Here is a 20,087-nt window from a genome sequence, read left to right as displayed (position 1 = left end):
AGGGCCCTGGGCAGCCTGGCATGCCTAGATCTGTGTGCTGACCTGCCTCTGGTCACCAGAGGGGGATCTCCCCCCCTGCAAAAAAAATCCTCCCTGACATCTTTTTTCCCAAACTGGGAATGTTTTTGTGTTTTTTTTTTTTAATCTTGAATATAAAAGTAATGCATGATTGTTACAAAAATAGATAATTCCAACCAAACCAAATGAACAAAAGCTCCAGACTCAAATTTTAGGATCTTTTTCCATAGGAAAGCAATTAGCCTCTGGCTGAAGAGTCCAAGGCAAGGTCTGCTCTGCTCTGGAAGGGCGGTATGGGGGAGGGTGGCAGCAGAGGTAGCATGACACTGTGGAAAGTTCTGGAATTTTGGAGGTCCTCCTGATGCAAATAGCCTTGTATTGGAGAGATTGATATGTGTGTCTGTTTTTCCTCAGAAGATCAGCAGCTTCAGAGTGGAGTTCTTCCCACTCTGTTATTTCCACACTTCTACCTTCTGGGTGCACCATGCTGCCCCAGTGTGGTCACCCAGGAAATATGGGTTGGAAGAATAAATTAATAAACTTACAGAAAAGGAAACAGAGATAGACACTGAGTAGCCAACGTGGCCCAGATCATGTTCACAAATACAACGATTGCCACAGCTCTGGAAAAAATTTGGCTTCACATTCTCCACCCCTTCTTTGCCAGGGCTAAAGAGGAGCTAAAGATTGGAGTTAGCCAAAATGCCCAAAGAAGAAATTTCTCAGGTCTGGCCCTTGGACAGAACAACATTAAGGCACTAGAGGGAGACTGTCAAGTCTTGTATAAAGATAGGCCCTACCCAGAGAGGGACAGGGGTGGTAGAGAGCCTGATGTGAATTTAGAAATTAAATCCATGCCATACCAATGAGATGGGAGCGCAGTTTTGCCCTTCTACACTGACAAAGAAGCAGATCCAATTGGAAGGTTCCAGGTCATCTTCCAGTTAAGGGATTAAGCATATATGGAGGAGACTTACCTCCTTCAAGGAGAGAGGAGGGTTTCATCCAACACAGCAGCAGGGATGGAAGCCAGCCCCCCATTTCCATTTCTACCCCTTGCCAGAGAATTTAGGGTCCTGCCATCAACATATTATCCCATTTAGCCATTGATAACTCTCAGGGAGGTCTTAACCCATTTTACAGATTAATAAACAAAGGCTAAAAAAGGTAGCTACTTGCCCAAGTCGCAAACCAAGTGGCAGAACTAGGAAGACCCTCCAATCTCAGGCGTGGCTGAGACTCCTTCCACTGAGGCCTCACCTCAACACTCGGCTTTTTAGGGGGGAACCACGATTTTGTGGCCCGACCACCCGCTGCTACATTTGGGCACAGGTTCTCTAACTCACAGAGGCCCCTAACCTTCCTTCAAGCAGAGATCCTTGCCGTGTCCTGTGCTGTTTGGGCAGACCCTGTCCCTGCTTCCCCTGAGAACTGCAGTTAAGGCATCCGGGGAGGCATGGGATAAGACCGGAATCACCCGGGTTTGGTCCACGTGATCAGTGCTCCTCGAAGATGTCACCTTTCCCATTTTGCCAAAGCCTATTCTCCTGAAGTTCTCAGTCCATCACTGTATTCCCTCCTCACCCCAAATCCTGCATTCCCTTTTGGGGAAGGCGCAAAACCTTTGCTGAAGGCAGACCCCGAGACCTGCGGCGTTCATGGCCCAGGGCGGGCGCCTTGGGCCACTGCATCGAACCCAGCTGGACACAGCTCCGTTCCTCCTGGGGGCTCTCCCCGCCCACCAGGGAGGCATAGGCTGGCCCGGCCCTCCCTCCTTGGCCTGGCCGCAGCAGGGCTCCGAGGTGACTGCTGCCCGAGGAGCGGCTGGGGGCGAGGGCCGGCGAAGGGGCCCGCAGATGCCGCCTCGGCCCCCCTTCCCTGGCCGGGGCCCCCACGGTGTCGGGGAGCAGGAGGAATCAATCAGGATAATGAAGCCGCAGCCTGCCACGCACCGCGGGGGCACTGAGGAGCCGGGGCCGGTGCCAAGTCCGCCAGACGGTTCGGAGGAGCCGAGCCCGGCGCGGCCCGGCGGCGGCGGCGGCGGCGGCGGCGGCGGCGGCGGAGGAAACCCGAGGCCGGCGCGCTGAGGCCGGACGCAGCTCCGCGCAGGTCCTTGGCAACCGCGCCTTGGCAACCGGGACGCCCGAGAGGAATCTTAAAGCTGCAGCGTCTCCTTTCCTCGCCGCCGCCGCCTCCTGGACCTGGGGCGGGGCAGAGCCGGGCGGGGCGTGGGCTGGGGCGCCGGGGGAAGGGTCATGTCCAAAGGGTCAGTGGTGGGAGTCCGGCCCTCTGTCTCTCGGGACTTGGGTGTGCAACTCATACTCTCACTTTATTTATCAAATGTAGATTGAACCTACGTACCCAAGCACGGGCTAGACACCGGGGAGGATAATGGGCTGTGATAAAAAATGAACAAAGTCTTGCCAAGAGGAGTTCACAGTCTAGCGCGCAAGGCAGACCAGACTGGCTGAGGTGAGCAAAACCCTGTACTACCCAGGATGAAGGGGCTTCGTCTGGAGGGTCGAGGGGCTGTTACAAAATTATCCCGTGGCACCTGCTTTCCTCTAGGCCTGGACTGTGCTATTATCCCCCCAACAGCCCTGGGAGACGGTTATTATTACGGGTATTACTGCCATTACCATTATTCTCAATCCCATTTTATTTTTTAAAAATATTTATTTATTTATTTATTTATTTAAGAGAGGTAGGGGGAGAGAGTCAGAGATAGCAAGAGAGAGCACTGAGCTGGGTGGAGAGGGAGAAGCGGGCTCCCTGGGAGCAGGGAGCTCTGGGCTTCATCCTAGGACCCTGGGATCATGACGTGAGTTGAAGGCAGGTGCTTAACTGACTGAGCCAATGAGGGGCACCCTCAATCCCATTTTAAAGATGAAGTGTCGGATGCTCAGAGAAGTAAATGGACTTATCCAAAATCCAATTTTATGTTTTGGACAATCTAGTTCTTCTGACTCTGGCCAGCTTTCGTTACAGCATGGTATCTGGAAGGTTAGACCTAAGTAAGGACTTCCCAATACAAATCATGTAGGAAGTGAGCAGAAGGTGTACCTGAAGGAAGAGATGGCCACTTTCCCCTTCTGCTGCCCACTAGCTGGACCCTGTCTGCCTTGTCTGTCCTCACAGGCAGATGTATGTATGAGCAGAGACAGCCAGAAGAGGTGACCTCCAGAGGCCCCTCTGGTTCTGCAATTTGATGTCTCCTGTCTGAAGTCCAGACACTGTGCCACCCTTCTGGGCAGCTGTAGTTGGCAGGGGGCTGCCAACTGGGGGAGATTCCAGGCTTCTGAAACAAGGGGTCAGGGGTGATGGGGAGGATTAAAGGAGTGGAAAGGGGCTTTGGCAAAAGAAAGTTTGAGTCAATATCTTTAGGAAGACTGGGTTTCATCTTTCCTTCTTTTGTCCACCTCTTTTCTGCACGATTCAGGTGAGAAATTCGTGCTAGGACTTGGGATAGGCTCGGAGACCATTGGGAAGGCAAAAATCATGCTGGCTTTATAGCTAGACCCATCTGGTTTCAAATCCTGGCTCTGTCACTTCTCAGCTATGTGACCTTGGGGAAGTGATTGAATCTCCTTGAGCCTCATTCAGTTTCCTCATCTGTAGAGTAGAGGCATTGATAACTACATTTCAGGGAACCTGGGAGGCTCAGTAGGTTAAGCATCCAACTCTTGGTTTCGGCTCCAGTCCTGACCTGAGGTCATGAGACTGAGCCCTGGATTTTGAGACTGAGCCCTCCGCCAGGCTCTGTACTCAGTGGGAGTTTGTTTGGATATTCTCTCCCTCTGCCCTTTCTCCACTCGCTCCTTCTCTCTCTCAAACAAACAAATACATATTTAAGTAAATGAGTCTTTTTAGAAAATCGATTTTTCAGGGCTATTGAAGATTGAAAAAAATTAATCTATGATGTCTAGCACATGGTAGATGCTTAACAAATGGTAATTTTAAAGATGTCTTCATTTATCTTGATAGTCTGATAGTGGCTCCCAAAGATATGTCCACCTCTTAATCCCTGGAACCTGTGAATTTTACCTTATCTGGAAAAAAAAAAAAAAGATCTTTGTGGATGTGATTAAAAATCTTGAGATGCAGAGATTATCCTGGATCATCTGGGTGGGCTTTCAATGCTACCACAAGTGTCCGTATAAGAGAGAGAGGGCAAGGCAGATTATACAGACAAGAGAGAATAGAAGGTGATGTAAAGACAGAGGTAGAAATTGGAGTGAGGCAGTTACAAGCAAAAAAAAAAAAAAAAAAAAAAAAGCCAACAGCCACTAGAAGCTGAAAGAACAAATTCTTCTTTAGTGCCTGAGAGAGAGCACGGTCCTGCTCTTGATTTTCACCCATTGAAACTGATGTTGAACTCCTGGCTTCCAGAAATGTAAGAGAATAAATTAATTTCTTTCTTTCTTTCTTTCTTTCTTTCTTTCTTTCTTTCTTTCTTTCTTTCTTTCTTTCTTTCTTTTTTTTAAACAACCAAGTTTGTGATGATTTGTTACAGCAGCCTTGGAAAACTAATACATTTACACTGGAGATTCCGTCTTGAACTAAACCCAGTACCCAGTACCTTCCCTCTATGAGTTCACAGTCTAATGGGAAATGAGAGAAGTAAACAGTGCATAGGGATGCCCAGAGGTGGAAGAGGCCCTGATGCCAGGCCAAGAGTTGGAGAAGGGGCTAGCCAGGGTAGGGGCTAAAGCAGGAAGGCCATTTCAAGGAGAGGAAACCCTGTGGGTAAAAGAGTGGGAGAGAATATTGTCTACAGGAGACTGTCCACGTTTGGGATGGTGGGTGCATGGGCATGACGGGCATGGCATTGCAGAACTGGTGAGGTAAGTGGCACAGGCAAGAGGGCCAAGTAGTTTCCACCCCAGAATGGAATCAACCCTCCAACTCATGCAGCACTGGGCCCCACATCAGAAAACTTGAGACTGTCAGTACTGGTCAGAGGCCTTAGGACCATCCAGGCCAGTCCTCCCATTTCACACACAGGGAAACTGAGGCCCATAGAAAATGAGTGCATCCAGGGAATAAGCTACAAGATGGCTGCACTCTGGCCTCTTTTTTGAGCCTGGGAATTCCATGTCTTTTGGTCTCAGAGGTGCTGCCTGGTGGACCCTCTGTAGCCCACATCCAAAAACACAGTGGTCTCTAAACAAAGAGGGGGTTATTTGCATATTATTTGCATGCTGCTAATTAGATGAGAGAGGCAGACTCACTTAGCCTCCTCCCTTCATGTCCTCCTGTCCTATGTCACTCGCATTGAGTTCTTCTTCCTCATACATCTCTCTCTCTCTTTTTTAAAGTAGGTTTCATGCCTAGCATGGACCCCAGTGGGGAGCTTGAACTCACGACCCTGAGATCAAGACCTGAGCTGAGATCAAGAGTCAGATGTTCAACCAGCTGAGCCACCCAGATGCCCCAGGGCTTTTTCGTCCATCTCTTGACCTCAGCAATTTCTCCCATAATTCTAGCCCAAGCCTCACCTGTCAAGGCCTCTTACCCAGCCCCAGTACAACTCCTATTGTATGAAGTTTTTGATCCAGACTAGAAGAAGTACCTGGTGGGTCTTTGGTATATCTAGTCTGGATGGGGGATCTGGGAGCAGGTTATGGTGGAAAGGGAGGTGGTGGGTGCTCCAGCTTGAAGTGGGGGGGCAGAGAGCCCTGCCTCCCTGTAGCCCAGGGGCCATCTGAATGGGGCTATGGGGTGAGGGAGGAGGTCCTCCTTGGGGATCTGGTGGGCAGGTGCCAGCTGCATGCCCCAGGCCTGCCCCAAGCCTCTTGGCTGGCAGCCACACCAGTCCGTGAAGGAGCTGGCTTCTTTGAGAGAGGGGGATTCCTGGGGAAGGTCAGAAAGCATCCCTTGGCCTGGCAGTCTAAAATGGGTAAGGCTGAGGTTACCATGAGAATTACTGTGGATCCTCCAGTGGGGATAGCACATCCAGATTCTTGCATCTGTCATCAGCCCAGCTCAGAAAATTGTGAGGCACTGTGCTAAACAGTGTCTCCTTGAGGGTAGGCGCTTGACAAATGTTTTCTTTATAACGAGGGGCCACTTGTCTCCTGGAAACAGGTAAGAAGGAAAGGGGGTCACAGAGAGGCACAGATTCTGCCTCTCTCACCTCCCATTAGCCTCCTCTTCCCTCTTAAATCAAGTCTGTGCCCAGTGCTTCTCCCAAATGAGATGTCTGAGCCTGTCATCTGCTGGCCACCAGAGAAGGGACCACACTGCAGCCAGGACAGGTGCATAGGATGAGCACAGGTATCCCCAGCCCCTCTCCTGAAAGAGTCGCTATGAGGCTCTGTCATCACCGTGGCTGACTCAAGGTAGCTGCCAGGAGCTGGGGAACATTGGTGCATTAGGATTCATGGAAAAAGCTGGGGCACAGCTCAGGCTAACAACCTGAAGGTCAGTGGTCTGGATGTGGGAAGACTGCCCTGCACATGTGAATCATTCTTCTCCATGCATGGGTGATAAGTGAGCGTGTGTGCACGTGCTGCAGGGGGCCTCAGCAAGCATCCTGACCTGTACACACAGCTGCATGCACATATCCGGCGTGTGCAAGTGTATGCCTGCACGTGTGTGTCCTTATGGAGTCCCACCTTCTCTCTTCTCTGCTCTGGGTCTTCTCTTCTTGTTTCCTGGTAAAATGGGAAGAGGGGTAGGAATGTCAGTTTCACCAGCCCCAGCCCTGCTCCCTTGTGTTGAAGGTCCCTGTCTCCTTTTGCCCATGACAGCAACTGGTGGATTTCTTGGTCTGGGCTGAGGGATCACAGCTCCTTATTGGCTTCGATGGCCGTCTTACATCAATTCCTCTGCCCTGGTAATCCCCTCATCCCCTAGTGTGTCCCATGCTTCCCCCTCATCTAGTGTCCAAGTCCAGGGGAGAGGCAAGAAGAGGTAGGGTGATGCTATAGGAGTGGGAGTAGGAAGGGTGCATACTGCTCGATTTTGCCTGGGTCCCTCTGGAGCACTGCTGCTCATTTAAAATTCCGATTTAAAGCCGAGCGGCTCTTTAAATTTCCACATTAGCATGCTGCCCTGATGCCAGGCCAAGATGTTGGGATGGATTTGGCAGGAACGCCTCCAACAGCGGCAAGCAGCAGCATTTGCCAGCAATAAAACAACGCATGAATAAAAGAAGGCCGGCTTGGCAGCAACAGCAGCCCAGGTAGCCGGGTGAGCCCAGGAGGGGCCCTCATATTTGGGGGCTCAGAGGCATAAAGATCTGTGCAGGGGCATGCGTGAGAATAGGCCTCTCTGGCTGTCTTGACCCCCTCACCCTCAATCTGTGCCTGCAGTGGAATCTGGGGTGAGGGCCCAGACAGGATTGGGGTTTCTCCCCTGTGCCTGTCTCACCTCCCTCCCTCCAGGCTTATCTTCTTCGAGGAGACAGATGTTGCTTTTGATGAGGACATAGGGACTTGGCCCAGAGCCTGAGTTGTCCTACTTCATTAGGGGCCCAAAGAACAGGTGGGGTCAGAGAGAGCAACACTGCCTAAAGTGGCTTCCAGATCCATGACCCCAAGTACCTGCGTGCTGAGGGGTGCTGTCAGGACAAGGGACTGGGTAAGGACCGGGTACTGATGCTGAGCTGGGAGGGAGAGATGCTTTGGGATGGGCTGTTGGCTAGAATGGGAAACGGTCAGGGAGAGCAAGGGGCTGCCACCCATGGCCTAACATTAACTTCTTGCAGATTTGGGTATTTTGTTTGAGGTCAGATGGCAAAGGCAGCAAAGAGGTCAGATAAAGCCCCTGGGGTGAACACTGGCACCTCCCAGAGGTCATTCTGTCCACTCCCTGCTTCCCAGGGACCAGAGTAAAGCCTCAAAGGACTTGAGGCTGCTGGCTCCTGTGTTCCTCTGATCCGATCACCTGGCTGAGGCTCATCAACATTACCCCGGATGTTTCAAGGAACAAGCAGATTGTCTTGCTCTCACCATCTACCCCTCCCACTTGGTCAAACGATCTTCTTCCCTGAAGTCCAGGGGAAGAGGACAGAAGCAAACAAAGGAGTGGCAACAGATGGTCTCTGCAGTCTCAGCTAAGGGAGAAATGAGGGGTTTTCTGCAGAGCACTCTTTTCCGATGGAACTCCTCTCCTCCAGCTCAAGAGTGATTTCAGGCACAAATGGAGAGAAGTTACTGGGACTTTGAACTCTCTCCATTCCTGGAGAAGCTAGAGAGCATAGAGGCAGGTCCAGGTGCTAGTAAGGCAGGGAGCCCATATTCTGGAACTTGGTTTATTCCAGTCCTGATGTTTTTGTCTTTTCCCCCAAGAAGAATGAGGTGGCCTGACCTCCCAGGCACCCTGTTCTTTGGTCCACACATTAGGGGTACATCCACTCTGGGGTGAGGATATGGCTAAGAACTGAGCTTAGGCCAGAGTGATGTCCTTTTGTGATTTATTCATTCATTTCATTCATTCAACAAATATTTACCAAACAGCTGCTGTATGCTAGGCACTGTGCTGGGCACTGGGAGCACACTGGTGAATATAGACAGACGTGGTCACTGTCTTCATGGAACTTTCCATCTGGTGGAGGAAATAGGATTATTATTCAAATGACTGCACAAATAAGTGTGAAATCACTGTGCTAAGTGCTCTGAAAGAAGAATATATAGTGCCATGAAAGTATATAATCAGGGGACTTGGCTGAGCCCAAGGAGTTGAGGATGAGCTTGCAAAGGAGACAGAGAAAGAGCAGCCAGAGTGGTAGGAGAATTGGGAGTGAAATCATAGAATCAAAGGAGAAGTTGGTCAACTGTGCTGAGAGATGCTAAGAGCTCATGAGACACCTATTCACCCTGACTCCTCACCTGCTAGTTGTAAGTACAGGTATGGAAAGGCTCTGGCATTGTGCCTGGCTCACAGTTGGTGCTCTGTATAATGTTAGCTCCCTTCTCCCCCTCCCCAAGCTGAGCCTCTCTCTAGGGACCCCAGATTTCTGGAACAAAGGAGCTGCCTAGTCTTAGCCTCCTCAGTCAATTCAGGTCCCAAACCCCAGCCATCCAGTCCTCAGTGAGGGACTCTGCGTGCCAACCCCCCACCCCCGCCTCTCCTCTACTGGTCCTTCACATGGAGCCCTACCATTCCCTAACATACTTTCCCCTCTGCATTGGTTTTCCATGAAGACGGGCTGGGGTCTAGGTCTCAGAGAAAGATGTCACTCTGGCTCTGCTTCTGGGCTGAGTCTGAGAAGGGAAGAGCGCTGGAATCCTCAGCAGCTCCCAAAGCTGCCCGGGGTGAATCTCAGTGTCTTAGGTAGGGAGCGGGAGTAGTGGGGAGATGGGAAGGGGGGCTGCCCACCCAAGGCGGCGTAGAGCCCAGAGCCTTTTCCATCGCAGACACCCCATCTGTCTCCCACAGAAGGCTTGGGTTGGAGGAGGTGCTGAAAAGGGGGGTATGGAGGGTGAAATTGTACAGTCTGTGATCTAGCATGACGACAGTGAAGGTGCTGACTGGGAGGGGTCAGGGTAGGGTGTCAGCTGGGAGAACTAGAGGTCAGAATCTGGGATTGGAGGTGGGGAAGATGATAGGGATGTTCTGTGCTACTTTCCCTAAAGAGCCCTGTGTTTCTGATTTTGATTTATAGCTCCCCATCTGACTGACCATAGAGCAAAGTATCACACCCCTCTGGCCAAGAAACTATTGGTGTTCCTAAGCCAAGGCAAGGGCTGGATTCATGATGCCCCCCCTGTTCCCAGCAGTCTGACCTTTTCCAGACCTTAAAATAATATTTATTTAAATGTGGCAGTTTTCAGAGTGTTTCCTTTCAATATCGCTTTAACTGATCCCACTAAAGTCTAGGGAGGTAAACATGGTTATTCTTGATCTACAGACAAAGCAATGAGCAGTTTTATTTTTATTTTTGTTGGAAAGTACGCATGTGCACAAGTGGAATGGGGGGTTCAGGGGGGTTGGAGGGAGAGGGAGAATCTTAAGCAGGCTCCATGGCCAGTGTCGAGACCAAAGTGGGGCAATCTCACGATCCTGAGATCATGGCCTAAGTCGAAATTAGGAGTTGGATGCTTAAGCAACTGAGCCACCAGGTGCCCCAACAAGGAGTTTAAGAGATTAAATGAATAACTTGGATCACAGTTGAGTAAGGAGAGGGGGCCCTAATCCAGGTGTTCCGACATGCACCTACTAGGCTATACTTATACCTTCCTTGCTCCTCATTTTTGATGATACTCTATATCTCCCACTGCCGGGTCAGTTGGGGTTCTCTAGTAGATAACTCAGAAGAATTCCTTCCCTGTGACTGACAAACTTTGGGAGAGACCCAGGCCTGGTGGACATACATTTATACAGCCCTCACTCTTGGAAACCAACTTCTAGACACTAGGAAACTGGACTTCTCAAGAGGGATGGGCCTCTCACATAAATATGAGGGGGCTCTAGACAGGAAAAGGGGACAAGGCAAGGTGTGGGGACTGAAAAGTGCCAGCCCAGTTAGTTGTTCTGTTAGGGTCCACTCCAGGTCCTAAGTGGACACTTGGGAATCCCTATGGACATCCCCTCCCCACATTCCAAGTTCTAAATACTTCCCCCCAACCCTGCCTATATTTAAGAGAATATGATCCCACAGCTTCCCTACCTACTCCAGTCCTTTCTCCCACTCTTCCCTGTTTGGAAGTTCTTCCTCCGATGTAACTTTTTTCCTTCAGGCTGCAGCTTAATCCCTCTAAAAGCCCTCTAAAACAGGTGCCAAGGGAACCCAAGACAGGGCTTGAGTTATTAAATATAAATAGACAGGGGAGGGGAACTGAATATAGACAGATATTTTATCTCTTAGTCCCTGCAAGTTATTGGGAAGAAGGCACTAGTGGTTGCTAAGCAACAGGTCTCCACAGAGGACAAGGCACAGAGGAAAAAGCCTCTTTTGAATATTGAGGTGAAAGGGTAGGGAAGGTGGGGGTCAAAGGGCTATGGACTGGCAGGCAAGGCTGCGGGAATGATTGGTTCGTCCTCCAAGAACAGCTCTATTCCCTCAGGCCTTGGTAAACTCCGCCTTTACAGCCTTCCGGATTGGTGGAAGGAGGAAGGCCTCAGGCTCTCCTCCCTTCCTGCCAGGAGGAGGGAACCTGGTTTCCATAGCAACCCAGAAACAATCCTGGCCTTGTTTTGCTTATGGCTTTTCTATAACCCCTCATGGAGCACCGATGGTCATGGACTCCTTTCTCTGACCCCCGACTTCCGATTTGGGGGGGGGGGGCATAGAAATATTAAGGGTGGGAATGCCGCTGAGCTGGCCTCACAGGGCCCTGAAGTGACCTATTAAGACTAAAGAGGGAGTGACTTTTTGGGGAAAGGGCTTTCAAACGTCCTCTGATCTCTGCACCTCCTAAGGGACTACAAAAAGCAAGGGCAAATGGTGGCATCAGATGCAAATTCTATGTCCAGGCTTGCTTTCTAAAGAGCGAGTACAGGCTGGGGTTGAAGGTCAGGAGAGAATGAGAGGGCAGGGTCTTTTGTGCCCCTTGGCGACCCAGACTCCTACCCTCTCCTCAACCTAAAGTCCACTGTTGTCAAGACCCGAGAATGGAGATATAGAACATTAACGTATGTCAAGTATAAGTGAGTGGCACCGAGGGGCATAATCTGTTTTTCTAATATGACCACAAGCAGAGTGTTAGGAGAATTAGGCCGACAGCTGCTGGTACCCCCCCCTTCCACCCCCCCCCCTCGCTCTCCCTCTCCCTTCCTCCTCGGCGTTTGCACACACCAATGGCAGCCGAGCCCTGCTCGAGATTTCTCTTAATCTTCCTCCGCCATCCTGCGCTCTTTCCGCAGGCGGTGCTGCGAAGCCGGCAGAGCCCCGCGTCACACCTTACTGCTCTCTGAGATTGCTCCACAGAGAGCTCAAGGAGATGGCAATTCGGCGCTGATGCCGGCTGGCAGCAGTTGGGAGAGGGGAAGGAGGAGAGAGAGGGAGGAGGGTAGGGGGGAAAAAGTTGGCACGGATACCAAGTTTTTCCCTAGAGAGACATGGTGGGGGGGGGGGTGGCAAGAGAAGAAGAGAGAAAATGACACAGAGAAAAAGAAACAAGGAAAAAGAGGCAGAGAGGCAGAGACAGAGGATTAAAGTTCTCAGACATTCACATGTGGGCAACTCTAGCCTACCTCAACACAGGACCCTCTAAAGATCACACCACCCAGCTGGAGTTCCCAGACACCCACCACACACCAAACACGTGCGCGCGCATACACACGTACACACACATGCCCAGCCAACCTGGAAGTCAAAGCGGCCCAGACATGTTGTGTGTATTCGTGCAAGTGTGTGTGTGTGTGTGTGTGTGTGTGTGTGTACGCCTGTATGTTGTCTCTGTTTTGGATCGCAGTAGAATGCAGTATGTAAATGAGATGGTTATTACCGCAATGTTCATCAAGCTGAGCCGAGAAGACATTAATAGCCTGATGAATATGCATGTGAATTTGTTAATTAAGTTAATTATTCTGCTGAAAATGCATTCGTCTTCCAAGGACATTTTCCCAATGATTTTTACATGCTCTAGCCATTAGTCATGCTATATTTTATCAGGGAAATGAGTTTGCTTAAGTTGTAAAAAAAAAAAAAAAAAAAAAAAAAGATGGAGTGAGAAGAGAAATAGAGAAAGAAAGGAAGAGGAAAAAAAAAATGAAAGAGGAAAGAAAGAGGAAAATGTGTTGGAGTTGAGAGTGGGAAGGCATCTGAGGCTGGGTTGAAGTTTGAGGCCCAGCTGGGTTTTTGAAGCCTGCCCTCGATTTTTATGGGTATCTCACTCTACAATTTTTTGCCCTTTTATTTAAATGACAAACTTTTTTTTTTCCAGTGCCAAATTTCCAACACATTAATTAATTGTTGTAGCCAATTAACTGTAGTTGTGCAAATGAGTTTAGCACTAATTACCATGCAGTGCCTGTAATCACATAAAAAACTTGCTGAGAAAGAGAGAGAGAGGAGAAGAGAAAGAAGGAATGGGAAGGTAGTGGTGGCAGGAGAGAAGGGGACCTGGAGTAGAGGGGCAGCCAAGGGAAGGAAATAAGCAGGCGTTCTGAGAATTCCTGGTTAGAAGCCATCTTGGCTTGGAGAAAAAGGAGCTGTCTCCCAGCCACATTCAGGACCTCCAACAGTCAGGAAATCTCAGTGGGAGTAAGATTCAGTAAAGAGTGATCTCCCTTTGTCTAAGAACTTCCAGCCAAAAGACACAAGTTCAGAATGGTATCTCTGGTTGTTTCAATGATACAGCGCAGTTCTCACACATTCTGAAGGCCCCAGTGTTTATCCTCCATGGCTGGAATGACTGGGCAAGGGTGGTGGGTGTGACTGGGAGATGTGCCATTTCTTGTGGGCCAGGGGAGATGGAGAAGAGTGATATGTGCTCTGAGCCTGGTTCTAGAGCCATGAATACATAGGGAAAATTGTTATGAGTCCACAGGCACTGGAATAGGCCAATGGAGCAATGATAACATCAGCTATAAAAGAGCCAGTTCCAGCAGGAGGTGGGAAGAGGCAGCCTTTGGCCAGACATAGCTCCCAGGAGAGGAGCCAAACCTTCTCTCCCACAAGTTGGCATCTCTACCACCCATCAGGTCTGGGCCAACTCTAGGTTTCCACCTGTCAGCTTCAACCAGTGCCCACAGGCTGAGGGACAGACCAAATGATTTCTCCAACTCCTTCTGATTTCGCTGTCCGTTACTTCAGCTGGAGGTAAAGAACAGTTGTAAAGCGAGGACTAAGCACTGGACTGGCCTTTTGCTTCTACTCTGCTTGCCCCCTATACCATGTCCTAAATACTGGGCCTGCCCAAGGGATGTGTGCGTGCGTGTGTGTGTGTGTGTGTGTGTGTGTAAATAACCTGTAGCTCCCTCACCCCCCCCCCAAAAAAAAAGTGCTATTATTGCCCTTGCTCCTCTAGAACAGAGCTCACTCATCATGGCCTGCTTCCTCAGACCTCATCAGAGGCACATTCAGCTTCACACTTCCATGGGGGACCTTAGCCACACATCCTCTCCTAGATACCCAAAGGCTTCCTTTCTGATTCCAGGTCCCAGGTCTGTGGGCAGATTGGTCATGGGCTCTATCCACTTCAGCCTTGTTCTTCCCTGGCACAGGGGAAACAATTTCAAAGGCACATGCCATATTGCTCCCTGCTCTATGACACTGCTATTCCTCTAACCTATGAGTCAAAGTTAGCTGTAAACACCTGAATTGACCCAAGCTGCTCCAGTGCTCTTTTTGCCTCCAACATCTTTTGGTTCTGCCCACACCCTATTCCCAGCAATGTCTGTCAAGGTCTGAGAAAGTCTGGTGCAGTAGAAAGAGCCCTATTAGCTTGGGTTCCAGGCTCTTCTTTGCCATTTAACATGTAATCATGGGGAAATTATTTACTATGAGCCTCAATTTTCCTCATCTATGAAATGAAAATAATAATAGTACCATGCGTGAAGGTTAAAGAAGCTTAATAATTGTGAGTATAAAATAGCACACCAAGTAAAATGAGCTACTTCATTAATTGGTAGTGAGTACAAAGTGAGAGGACAAAGTGCCCTTTAACAGGTGAATGGTTAAACAAACTGTGGTCCATGTGGTCCATGGTATGCCATGGAATAAACAAAAGGAACAAACTAGGATACATACAAAAACTTGGATGGATTTTGTGAGTGAAAAAAGCCAACCCTAAAAACTTACACACTGTATGACTCCATTTTTGAAATGACAACATTTCAAAAAGTGGAGGAGAAAAGTGGTTGCTAAGGGTTATGGAGGGTGTGAGGTAGGTGTGATTATAAAAGGGCAACATAAGGAATCTTTGTGGTGCTGGAACTGTTTAGTGCCTTGACTCTAGAGGTAGATATACAAATTTACACATGTAAACACCCCTTTGTAGTATTTCTTAAAACTGCATGTGAATCTATAATTATCTCAATTAAGAAAAAAAAAAAAAAAAAGCTAGATTACTAATGTCTCTCAGTTGGGCCAAGGAGAGAAAAGGGGCTGCCCTTGTGTTTCACTGCAGAATTCCAAAGAGAAAAATTTAAAAAACATTATTCTCCTTAGTGTACATCTATAAAGTGACCATAATCATAGGGAAGAGGGGATATTTGTATCTGTTGATCTACTAATTCTACTTTTTAGAATTTACTATAAAAATGCATGAAGGGGGATACCTGGGTGGCTCATTCGGTTAAGTGTCTGCCTTTAGTTCAGGTCATGGTCCCAGGATCCTGGGATCGAGTTCTGCATTGGGCTGCTTGCTCGGTGGGCAGCCTGCTTCTCCCTCTACTTGTGCGCTCTCTCTCTCTCTCTCTCTCTGACAAATAAATAAATAAAATCTTTTTAAAAATGCATGAAGGTTTATGTGTTAGAATGTTCATTCTGGTATTATTTATAACAGTAAAATACTTAAATGATTAAAAATAGGGGATGAGTCTTCTAAATCATGACATATTTGGGTGATGATACTCTATAAACTTTAAATTTGCCTTAAAAAATACATTCAGTACAATGCCTGGCACATAGTAGGCACTCAATAAATGGTAGTTCTCTTCACTTCACTGGGACATGCTGGGTATTAAAAGAGCTAATGCAGGTAAATGTGCTTGACAAACTGTAAAGTGCCTGGCAAATGCTAGATGTTGCTATCCTAATGGCTATCTCTCACAGCTCCATCTTAGATGATGAAGCTGTACTTCTAGGCAGAACACTGCCTAATGTGCTCCTGGTTTGAAGCGTGGGAATGGCAGAGTCTGAGTCAGGGGATTGGGGCTATTTCCTTTCCAGGAGACTGCCACCCCTTGCTCCCCATCATGAAGACAATCACGGACATTCTTCCCAGCATACCTACATTCAGTTACTTGGCCTATAATTTCAGAGGATTCATGGAGTCTTTGAAGCAATGTCAGCTCTGGTGACTCCATAAAAGTAACAATTTATTGTATCAAACACTGAGCACCTAGTAAGTATCAGGTGGCATCCTAGGTGTTTTACACACATTACTTCATTAAATATTCTCTAGGACCTTAAGAGGTTGCTTATCTGAATTTTGTAGACAAGGAAAGTAGGGCTCAGAGAAATTAACCCAGAATGCTTACAAGGTAGCCCAGTTGTTTAATGGCAGTGCTGGTGCTGGAACCAGCTTCCTGGTTGGGAGGCATGAAGCCTCCCAACCTTGTAATTTAACCATCAGCTACTACATTTAGAAGGATTGAGAAGGGGTACACTCCCAAAGCTAGTGAAAAAATTGCACTGAGGCCCAAATCTGGAAAAGCTACAGAAAAGCAATCCTGTTTTTTCAATTCTCCTTGGTCGGCACAGACTTAAACTTATTCCAGGCAGGGAAAAAAAAAAAAATCTCTGAAGTATCCCTGTTCTGAAGTTTCCTATCCCATGAGTAAGTTTTTCCATAAGTCTGCCTTCTACCTTTTTTTGCTAAAATCCAGTCCCTCTTCAAACCCTCTTATTTCCAGTGGGAACAGCTGAATATATGACATGGTACCCTTCCATGAAAGGTCCTATACAGGAGGGATTGGAGGAGCTTCTCTTTCCCCAATTCTGCTGAAGCTATGACTAAGATGTTTCAGTCCTCTTGGTCTCTTGGATTTAATCCAAGCTATCAAACTGAAAGATAAGAAGGAGAAAATGGGTCAGGAAGAAGAGCAGAAAGGAGTAGCCTCACCAGACCAAGGAGACCAGCTTGGAGAATGGTCTGGGAATCTCTTGGGACCTGAGTGCTGGCTTGGGGTAAAGACAGAGTAGGTAGTTTCTTCCACCTGACTCATCAACCAGTTTCATGTTTGACATTTACTTAGTTGGGAAAGTCTGGCCAGCATCCCTCATGCCACAGTCTCTTGTTAGTCTTGATATGACATCTCTACAGAAAGGAGAGGGCTGGGGATTCTGCCTCTCCACATTTAATCCTGTTTTAATACTACTTCACTGTGCTTGTTCAGGACCAGGCAGACCAACTCGGGGGGCTTAGAGATGTCCAGGGAAGAGAATCATCTTATAAGGAGGATGCTGGGGTCCAAAGCTCTCTTCTCTCAACACGAGAGTCAGAGTCTGGACACAGACTGGGGAGGAGCAGTGTCCTCCCTTCCTCCCTTCCTCTGCACACCATTCTACCCTGGTGGGGCCTGAGCATGCCCAGTGCTCTCTTTGGCTTCCCTTGCCCCACCTACCCTATGGACAGGAGAGGGTTAAAGGCATGGTATGGGCAAGCTATAAATTTCCCATCAGTGTGGGGAGAGTAGGACTGTTGGCAGGGAGGGGGTTGGGCTTGGGGGGGAGGGGGAGCTGGGAAAAAGCCAGGAGGTTGTCTCTAGGTAACAATAAACACTGCAAGCAAGGAGCAGCTGTTACACTTACTCTCTCTGCATCACAATGCTGAAATAACACTAATAAACCAGTGTGCCCAATGCACAGGCATACTTGCATTTAGGGCCAGGCCTCATTGCACCCTTGGAGCAGCCCTCTGCCTCAGGTCAGGGGCCTTGTTGTTAGTGGACATACCAGTCTTGGCCTGGTTACCCTGGTGGGGAGGGTGAGCACTAAAGAGTCAGTTTCCGAGTCAGAGTGGCATTCTCAGAGTTGGGGGGAGGCGGCAAAGGCTGGGAATTCTGGGTTCAGATCCTGATGGCATTCACTAGTACAAAGAGTTCAAATGGGGTAACTCTTGGCTGGGTCTTGGGAGTAGGGGAAGAGAGAGAAAAGTGTAGGGAACAGACAACTATTTACCATATCTTCTTAGACTCAAAGGGGTGAGGTGGCCAGGAGTAGAGCTAGCTGAAGGGAGGTAGAAGAAAAGGGAGGCCAAGGAGAAAATTTGAGAAAGAGGAAGAGTGTGTGGTATTGAAGAGTGATTCGACTATCTCTCCTGGGTCTAAACTCCCCACACTTGCCTATATCCACCTGGGGCACCCAGGCTCCCCTCACAGCACCATTTCTATACCAGAGCCCAGTGATGTGTTGGCTCAGTTCAGGACTGAGCTTTATTATCAGTATTCCAGCAGGGGGCCCTGGGCTCCCAATGTTGCCAGGGAGAGCTGGGGGAGTAGAGAAGGTCTGTCTCCCTAGAGGAAGAGTGGAGAATGAAAAGTGGCTGGTCTATCACTTTCTCCAACCAAAACCATCTCTGGATCTCCGGAAGCAGCCCAGCAGAGAGCACCCCCTCACCCCAAGCTGGAGGGCTTCGAGCAATGAAATAGGCAAATGAAAATGGGCTTTGTCAGAAAACTCTCCTCCTACTTAGCCCATCTTTCACCGCACTATTGTCTGGATACACTTGTACCAAAGATCCCTGTTTCCCTTTGCTGAAACAAGGAGGTCCCTTGGACTGAGGTCAGAGGCATGAATGGTTCTCCTGGTCCATCTTCTGGCCCCTTTCTGCTGATGTGATCTCAAACACAATATCCTCTCATCCCCGTGACTCAGAGTAGGGAAGATGTACACTGCCCACCTGGCCTGTGAGGAAGAGGCAATTGGCATCTTTGATGATCTACGGTGTCTGTTTCCAGGGAAGAGAGCAGTGAGACTAAGCAACAATCCTTCCAAGGAGGAGTTGTGTCTGCCTGCACATGTGAATGCCCAGGACCCTCTGTGCCAGTGCATATACAGGGTACTACCAGCTTCGCCTATCCTTTCCTCAATGGAAAGCCTCTTTCTGGGAATGCTCAACCTCCCCTCATCTCTTCTGTCCCATTTCCCTCTATTCTTTCATAGCTGGAGCCTCTCCTTGCCCCACAGTTCAGATGAAAGAACCTCATCCAAATAGCCCAGAGTTGGGGAGAACTGGGGTAAAAAGAGAGCTCTAACAAGCCTGGGCCCCCTTCCCCTCTGTTTTCATGAGCTGCCCCCATTGCTATGAGTCACCAGAACCCCGAGCTCAGGGGAGCTGCCAGGAGCCTTCTCCTTCCTTGCCCTCCAGTGAGGCAGATATGCACCCAAAGGACCCCAAGTCCACCATCTTTCTACTCACAGCGCCACAGTTTCTTCTCTCATCCCTAGGAATCTGCAACACAGACAGACTGAGATGAGTGAGCAAAGGAGTGTGAGAGACCCCAGCACATGCTCTGTGCAGGAGCAGAGAGCCGGATGCCTGCACGGCAGAGCAGGACTGCCAGCCAGGAGAGCTGGCACACTTGGGCACACAGCCTTGTCAGCATGCGAGCGGGGGTGCCGGAGAGGATGGGATAAAGAGACTGTTTCAAGAGCAGGTATTACCTCCTGGTTCCCTCTCTGGTCACTGTTTCTTCTCCTTGGCCTCCCTGGGTGCTGACAGATAGACAGCATAGTACTGCCACCTCTGAGATGCCTTCTTTCCCCTCCTCCCTGGTCTGGGGAACTAGAGAGGGGATATATATAACAACTTTTGAGGTGTCAGGTTCAGACATCCAGATCTACACTGAGGGAAAAGGAGGAAAGGAGGAGTCCTGTCAGAGTAAAAGCTAAACCCTGGGCCAATATAGAGCTCCTTTTTCTCCAAAGTGCAGGGCATTCTGGGTGCTGCTACCTCTGCCTCCCACTTACTTCAAGTCTGTTCCTCTTTCCCAGCAAAGGCTCAGCAATCTTTCTGGACTCCAGGCTCCAGGCTCTGATTCCAGGGCTGTAGATCTGGCATCTTGCCTAAACCTTGGGATTGTGAGGCAGGGCCAGTGGGACTTTGGGGAGGGAAGCCCTGTTCCTTAGAGAAACATCCAGGATCTAGATCAAATGCTTTAAGGGCCTTTTGGACCCTCCAATATTGGAGCAGGGATGGAGCAGGGGTGGAAAAGAGGTAAGAAAGGGCCTACCGAAAGCCTGACACCCTCTCCCCTTCTTCTTTGCTGTTCTTCTCCACTGCTCCTGCTCTGTATTTCAAAGGAGAAACAGTAGCTCTGTAAACAAGAGCCTCTAATAAATCCTGTGAATAATAGTCAGTATGAACGGCCTACCCTGGGTTAGGCAGCCAGCCCCACAGATGGGACTACAGGCCTCAGCTCCCAAATTTCCCCTCTCCATATTCTCCCCCTTTTCAGGCTCCTCCTGGACCTTCCCAGACAAGAGAATCTTCCTTTTCAATTTCCTGGCA

At 49.1% G+C, this 20,087-nt stretch overlaps 1 protein-coding gene and 1 long non-coding RNA gene across 6 annotated transcripts in view; one reads left to right on the top strand and one right to left on the bottom strand.

Moving 5' to 3' along the window:
* Nucleotides 1–176: 176 nt before the first annotated feature.
* LOC309850717 lies at nt 177–5,577 on the top strand. The gene is made up of 3 exons (XR_014304415.1): nt 177–2,127; nt 2,365–2,490; nt 4,336–5,577. It is a non-coding gene; the product is annotated as an uncharacterized lncRNA (long non-coding RNA).
* Nucleotides 4,313–20,087, bottom strand: part of CDK12 (cyclin dependent kinase 12) — a 96,196-nt gene continuing 80,421 nt past the window's right edge. For 2 of the 5 annotated variants that reach the window (XR_014304399.1, XR_014304400.1), the window contains 2 exons: nt 19,241–19,361; nt 8,421–8,568 (listed from right to left, as the gene is read on the bottom strand). The gene's annotated coding sequence lies outside the window, so the exon portion shown is untranslated. Of the gene's footprint in view, nt 6,675–8,420; nt 8,569–19,240; nt 19,362–20,087 lie in introns of those variants that run through there. The other 3 variants (XR_014304396.1, XR_014304397.1, XR_014304398.1) reach the window with 2 other exon arrangements.

This window comes from Mustela nivalis (genome assembly GCF_964662115.1).
Source record: "Mustela nivalis genome assembly, chromosome: 17".
In the NCBI taxonomy this organism is placed as follows: domain Eukaryota; kingdom Metazoa; phylum Chordata; class Mammalia; order Carnivora; family Mustelidae; genus Mustela; species Mustela nivalis.
Note: the sequence above shows the minus strand (reverse complement) of the source record. Positions and strands in the feature narration are given on the sequence as shown.